Source organism: Tamandua tetradactyla, chromosome 18, assembly GCF_023851605.1.
Source record: "Tamandua tetradactyla isolate mTamTet1 chromosome 18, mTamTet1.pri, whole genome shotgun sequence".
Taxonomy (NCBI): Eukaryota; Metazoa; Chordata; class Mammalia; order Pilosa; family Myrmecophagidae; genus Tamandua; species Tamandua tetradactyla.
Window position 1 is genome coordinate 10,613,350 of NC_135344.1, and position 7,803 is coordinate 10,621,152.

Consider the following 7,803-nt stretch of genomic DNA (forward strand, 5'->3'; position numbering starts at 1 on the left):
AAGGTAACTCAAAATGGATCGAAAACCTAAATATACTACCAGAACTATAAAAGTTTTAAAAGAGAACATAGAGAAGCATCTTTAGGATCTTGTGGTAGGCAATGATTTCATAGACTTTACACCCAAAGCATAAACAACAAAAGAAAAAAAATAGATCCATGGGATCTCCTCAAAATGTACAGTGCAAAGTGGAGCAGCCACTGTGGAAGGCAGTTTAGTAGTTCCTCAGACAGCTAAGTATAGTTTTACCACATAATCTTGAATTTCCATTACTAGGTGAATACGCCCAAAAAACTGAAAGCAGGAACTCAAAGAAATATTGGCACACTGATGTCCATAGTGCCATTATTCACAAATGCCCAAAGACGGAGGCAACTCACATGTCCATCACGTGATGAATGGATAAACAAAATGCAGCATATACACAAAATGGAATATTATTCAGCATTGAAAAATAAAGGAGTTCTGATTTATGTGACAACATGGATGAAATTTGAATATATTATGTGGAGTGAAATAAGTCAGACAGAAAATAACAAATATTGTATGATCTCACTGATATGAAACAACTAGGATAGCCAAACTCACATTGTGAGAATCTAGAATACAGGTTAGCAGGGGATGGGGAAGGGATAGGAAATGAGGAGTTACTGTTTAAATGATACAGATTTTTTACGTGGGCTTTTCATAAAATTTTGGTAATGGATGGTGTTGATGGTAGCTCAGCATCGCACGTATAATTTTTGGCACTGAATTATATAGGTAAATGTGGTTAAAGCAGAAAATTTCAGGTTACTAGGACAAAAATGAAAAAAAATAGGACTGCACAACACTGCAAACCCTATTGTAAATGATGGATTACACTAAATTATACAATTATAAAAATGTTCTTTCATGAATTATAACAAATACGCACACTAATGTAATGTGATAGTAATAGGTGCTATATGAGAATTTTGTACTTTATATGTGGCATTTTTGTAAACTTACAACGTTTCTCATAAAAATATTAATTAAAAAAGTTATCTTGTGTGAGAGGCAACAACAGGGCTTAAACTTAATGATCACTCATTAAATGTTACCTATTATTAATTAAAAAATGAAATCAAATTAAAAATTGGCTAACATACTCGATTTACAAGCTGATATGTCCTGCTTCTGCCTCGTATTACCAACTCTTGAATATCAAACAACATCAACCTAGTGGCTAAGGCATGGTACTGGCTTACAAGCAGCCCATATTTATCAAGTAGCTGCTTTCTGTTCCTAGTAGAATATCTCATTTAATATTGACAACATTCCTATGATTAACAACCATAAATAATCTTTAGGACATGCTCTCTGTCTGGAATTAATCTTAATGCTGAATAAGAATAACAACCCTAGGAGAAAGGGATTATTCATTTTCAGTTGAGGAAATGGCATGAATAGGGTTTAATTCCCTTTCCAAAGATCACAAGAAGTTAAAGCAGAAATTCAAATCCAAGCAGTCTTTCCTAGACACTGTACTCCCCGATTATACAGATACCCCATATTTTTAAAAATTCCCATTTTTACAGATGAGGAAATTAAATGACAAATAAATTAACTTGTCCATTATTAACGCTTGTAATTGGAACGACTTGGAAGTGGATCTCAGCAGCCCTGGTCAGTGCTGGTGCAGTCAGCCTCGCCTCCCACCTTCACAGATAGCCTTGCTGGCCTACACAGCTTTAATGCAGTAGAATCAATGCTTTAAGGAACTGGGAGGAGAAATGCTGCAATGGAATGCCTACTTGGTTCAGTGTCATGCTGAAGTTTTTTGTCACTATTTCTCAATAAACTATAGATTTCCATTTGTTTTTTATTGTAGCTGCTGCCATTAAAGAATTCAGGACAAAGTTAAGCAATATACTTCTCCAGCATTTGGGCAATCTAGCTTTAATGCATTAGGCTAATAATTTGGCAATGTAAAAAATCTTTACCAAAATTAGCCTCACTTTAACATATATGTGTGTGTGTATCACGAACAAATTACAATTACTGAACACAAATTTAAAGGCAGGATGAAATATTGTAAAAAGAATTAGAAAATTTCATTTATTACAATAGTTTCTGAGGTACTAAATATTTCCACAGGAAAATTCAAAATGTTTTAGGTTTTAGTTTTAAAATATTGAAAGATTGTCAATTTTCTCACTGTCATCTTCATTACTGAAGATGAACTCTCTTAACGCTTAAGAAAAAACATTTCCATAGAGGTAAATAGTTATAATGGGATAATAAATTAAAAATGAATATAAACATGAACTTTCATACTTCAAAAAGTATTGATGCATCATAAAAACTGTTTTCACCCAATTGTTCAGATCTTTGACATAATAAAAATTTGTAATTTATATCTTGTTTGGTGTTGTTTGCTTTGTGTCAAGCCTGGTGTCACCATTTTCATTTTTCTTCATTAATTGTGTCATACTATTTATAATGTGTGTAAATCAGTTTATTAATTGAACCCAACAATTAAAAAATCTGATTTCATTCAGATTCTATCAGAAATTTAATTATGCGTGTGTTGTTTTGCCCATGTTCTTTTCTTTTATAGTTTTCTTTTGAGATGTATAGAAATAGAGAAAATAAAAGATAAAATTTGAAGTTGTTGCTTTCAGGTTTGCCAAGATGGCATTCCATTAATATTCAGTTCTTATCTAGTCACAAAATTCAATTGGGAAAAATATCCAATTAAGACATTTCTATAAAATGGGCTACCTAATCTTAGACAAATGTCTAACAATAAAAACTGTTTCCACTCTGAGAGAATAGCATCTTATACAGCTCAATTTTCTTGAAAACTTGAACATTTTCAGGATGACTTCTCGTTCATGATTTCTTCTTCATGACTAATCTACAATTTTAAATCTCATGTCTTTATGCTTACCACCATTTTCCTTTTGTTTCTTGCCTTATGATGCTAAGTTGAATGAAGTCTTATTGTTGGAATGCAGAGCCTACCCTATCATATCCTCAAGGCTTTAAAATTTTATCAGTGAATCACCACGATCCTGTGTTTTAGAAGAGCTCTTCATCTCCTCAACCTCACAAGGAACCCAAGACTTACTCCACATTTCATCATAATGACTTGAATATCCAGGAATTCTATAGGTCTGTGAGCTTGTGAGTTCTTTCTTCAATGGAGAAGTGTCCCTTGTCTTCACATTTGTCTCAGTTGGAGAGTCACATTCAGATATTTCTGATTGACAGTTGTGGCTGAGCCTCCAAAATTCATATCCTCAGAAGCCTCCATGCCTGTAGTTATATTTAAGATCCTTTTGCCCTAAAACTTTGCTGTTCTCTACTTTTGAATTTTTGAGGACTTCAATTGTAAGAGAAATCCCTGTCTCCCATCTGTATTCTAGCAGCAATGAGTCCCTGCACTGCTTCCTTTGATGTTCCATTTCCAATTCACTCTGCTTTAATATAGGCACTGCTGAATTTTGAAAACCTTGAACTACTTACTAAATGCTTTCCTTTTTATCTCTGCCACATGTAGGGATAGAGCTGTCATCTTCGCTTTCATTTGTTTTCTCACATAGCCTTCCAAATAGGGCTCAGTGAGAATCCTGATCAACTTACATAAAATCAATGTTTCTAATTTAAAAATGGTTCCAGATTCATTTAGTAACTCCATTTTTTATCTTTTCCAATTTATTCATTTAGGAACCTTCCCAGTAAGTAATATTCCTGGGTATATCCCCTCCTTCAATTCTACACCACAGACAGAGATCACAGAACAGTGGCATTACATTAAATTGTGATTACTTATTAATACCCAATCCTTAATCAATATCAATGATGATCTCCTTCAAGCTAGAGGTTATATCTTGATCATTTTAATACCCCAAGCCTAGCATAGAACATGGCACACAGTTGCTGAAAAATAATAGATAAATGAATGTATGGATTTCAGATGTGAGACAGTCCTTATTCTTTCAATGGTTGCATTCACTGTAAGCTGTGGAAGCTCAGTGTTCCAACACAGCTCTTGAAGGGCTTGGGTCAGTGCAGTCCTCAGACCAAAGAACAACCTGGCACAGAGTTAGAAATGAGTTTTATAAGGACTTTCGAAAAGGAGAAGCTCTTTCCTTGTGATGGTCATCTGGAAAATGGAAGTCAGTGCCCTGTTGAAAGTGGGGTGCAAGGGGCAACTTATAAGGGTTTAGGACCAGGACATTCCATAGGATATGAGAACAGAGTCTCACTCAGCAGGGTCTCAGGAAACAAGGTTTTGGAGCTTTGTAAGCAACATACCAGGGGAGAAGAGTTTTAATGCTTTACAAGGCAAATGGTTGACGATACCACCTGTGCATTCTTTTAATCCCTGAGGTCTGCTGGCCTTTAAGTTCTGTCCTGGTCAGGTAGGCGGCTACATGCAGCCACTTACTCCCCACATGGAACAGGAGCCTGGCCCTGAGTCTTCACACTCAACTTCAAGGATGAATATTTTATTTTTCAAACACACATTATGATGTTAAAGGTAGAAGAGAAGATATAAATTCCCTCTGTCCTATCATAAATACATAAAAATAAATCCAGTTTGCACTGAAATAAGTTAATCATTGAAAATTATACCATATTGCAAATCATACTTGAAATCCTCAAAATGTTAATTCTTATCTTGAAATATATCCTAGGTTTGTCACAAATAAATTATTCTTCATTTTTCCTCTTTATAATGACTTTCAACTCATGGGTTATTATTAGAATAATTGCCATCAAGGATAAAATTAATCTTCATTTTTCAGTTCAAAATATTGCTAGTAGATAAGTTATATTCCCTTTAGATTACTGCTAATGATTTCACAACTAAAATTCAAGTTATTATTGTCTGTGGACATACCAAATAAATTACTCATCACCTTTGAAAAACTTAAGTTGTTAACGTACTCATCTCAGAGTACTTGTTTATTCCTTTCATTATAAATGATTTATGCAATTCATTAAATTTTGGTAATTATCATTTACGACTCATAAGGCTCTTGCTTATGCAAGCTTTGCTGGTGTTGATGAGGTATATGCTGATTTACAAGACAGGTTTGATAAGTTTTATATACAGTATAATGAAGCCATTCAAATTATCTTTAACAGATAACCAGATGCAATGCACTTTGTTTCTTGTAAGACATAACTGCAAATGATTTATGAAATAATTATTACATACTGGGTTTACTGGGGAACTAGAGAAAGAAAAAGACTGGGTTAAGTTTTGACTGAAAATCTCCAAATTAAATATAATGCTGAAAAGATGGATATGATTTCTCAAACGCAACACCTACGTTAACTGAAATTAACACTGAATGCTGTATTTTCAAGTGCTGCAGTTAAAAGGAAAACCTACATCATCCATAAAGTTAAAGAAAATCAGGAAGTAGCAGTACCATGATTTTAAATAATGCCCTAAAATTCTAATTTATTTCTTCAATTTCAACATTTGAAAGGCATAATTCTATTGTTTCCAAATATACTACTTGATTAATTAATTTAAATGATTACTTCGTAAATAAAAATTGGTTATCAGCAATCATGTAAAAGAATTAATATCATTTTCATAATTACATTCAAAACATGCTTGTCATAACCATTAATAAACAGACATATCCATAAGTCTGTTCATCATTTGTATGAAATTTAGAATAGCCTAAATAAGAATTTACTTTCTAAAATAATTCAAAATGTTATTGACTTAAATATTTAAAATTGGGTTTAATGTGATGCATTATCATTTAATTTGTAGGTTTTCTGTGCTGCAGAGAAACTACCAGTCACCTTGTTTCTCACTATGTCCATAGAGTGACAGGTGATAGGAATGTAGGCAAAATAACTAAATATTACCTGGGATTAGAGTTCATGATAAAAAAAATCCACAGAAAAGATCCAGAACTTGTTCTAGGGCTCAGAAAATATCCCAATTAAAGCAAGTTAATAAAAATGTTCACATGAAGGTACCAACAAGAGGTTACCTTCAATCAAGAAAGGTTGATGAATTTCAGGGTTTCCCTCAACTGGAGAAGCACATGGCAAACATGGCGATGTCTGCTAGCTTTCTCTCTAGGCTTTTTGTTTCATGAAGTTTCCTGGGGATGTTTTCCTTCTTCATCTCCAAAGGTCACCAGCTGCATGGGCTCTCATGGTTTTCGTGGCTCTGCCATGGCTCTAAAAAGGGACTAGCTCTAAAATGCTTCCTCTATTAAATGACTCCAGTTAACTAAGCGAGACTGGAAAGGGTGGAGTCACAACTCCATAGCCTCTCCAACCTAAAGTACTGAGTAGGGATTAAAAGAAATGGCTGCCTCGACATGATGGGATTAAAACCTGTCTTTTCTAGGGTGCTCAAATCCTTTCAAATTGGGAAAGCCTCCACACGCTAACAAACATATCTCCTAAATTTATAAAGCAAAACCACATGCAGACATTCAAATGCTTTAAAAGTAAAAGAGCCTTTTCCTGGACCATGTACCAACAAAAAAAAAAAAAAAAAAAAATGTGAGAGCCTTATTTTTCTCAGACCCTAAGGACAAAACTTGGGACAGAGAAGAACTTAAAAAGAATAAATGCCTATCTAATCGATTTATATAAAATTGCACGTTCTAAAAAGAGATAATAAATCATTTAAAAGTCCTTATAGATGATTCGTAGAAAACTGATTATAAATGAGGCTATAATGAGTAATAATTAAGGCAACAATTTAGAAAACCCAAATAATATTCCTTGATTACAATGTAAAAACTAGAATTTAAACATAAAATAAAACGAATATCTCTACTCATGGAAATTCAAAAGTTCTCGAATTAAGTAGGAAAATAAAGCATGTTATATTGAAATTAACACTAGTAAAAACAGTAAATCCAGTTTTGAGGATCGGGAGCAAAAGCAGGAATTTAGGAAAATCTGTACTCTTCAAAAACTTTCATTTATAAAACAGAGAGGGTGAAAGAAACTTAAGTCTTCCAGTGAAAGAAGTAGAAACATTCAATACAATAAAACCAGGAACCAAAGAATAAACAGATAAATATAGAAGTAGTAGTATTATTTCATGCTTAAAAAAATGTTGGGAGAAATAAGTGCACCCCAAATCTTTAATTTCAGGAATATAGAGAGCTGATGATAAAAGTAGTTAACACAATGAAAAAAAAAAATGTGGGATGTGAGCAAGAAAAAGAACAAATAAGCAAATATCAAAGTTATGGGAAAATTTTAAAGAATCATAAGGAAAAATTATTTAAATCTATGTAAATAAATGTAAAGCATGTGTGAAACAGATATTACAGGAAAATACAAAATTAACAAATGAGCTCACAGAAGAAGTTAAAATTCAAATAGACCAATAAAAGGGTTACCAACAAAAAAGAATGTTTCATGCAGGAATTTTATAAAATCTTTAAGAGGCACATAATACCAGTGATATTAAAATGTACCAAAACCCAAACAAGGAGTAAAAGCATTCAAATTCATTTCATAGCATAAACATAACCTTGAAACAAATGATTTAGTTAAGACATAACAAGCAGACAAAAAGGCAGAGCACTCTTCCCGTCCTGAATTTCTATATAAAATTAACAAACATCCAACAGTATTACAGAAGGGGATAATCATAACCACACATCCTTTCAAAGAAACAAAACAGTTTTATTTTTAGAAATGCTCTAGTACTATAAATAACACATTTTATTTACATATATAATTGTGATAGCGTTCATATATATTCTCAGAATTTTATTTATGTATTTTCTCAAAACTGTGCTTGGCATAGCAGAAATAACTTTGAGGGAT

The 7,803-nt window shown here is 33.0% G+C and overlaps 1 long non-coding RNA gene across 1 annotated transcript in view; it reads right to left on the reverse strand.

Annotated features, from left to right (window-relative positions):
• Positions 1-3,090, reverse strand: part of LOC143662516 (uncharacterized) — a 29,016-nt gene extending 25,926 nt beyond the window's left edge. The window contains exon 1 of the long non-coding RNA XR_013165375.1: positions 2,915-3,090. This is a non-coding gene — a long non-coding RNA (uncharacterized LOC143662516). The remainder of the gene's footprint in view (positions 1-2,914) is intronic.
• Positions 3,091-7,803: the final 4,713 nt, after the last annotated feature.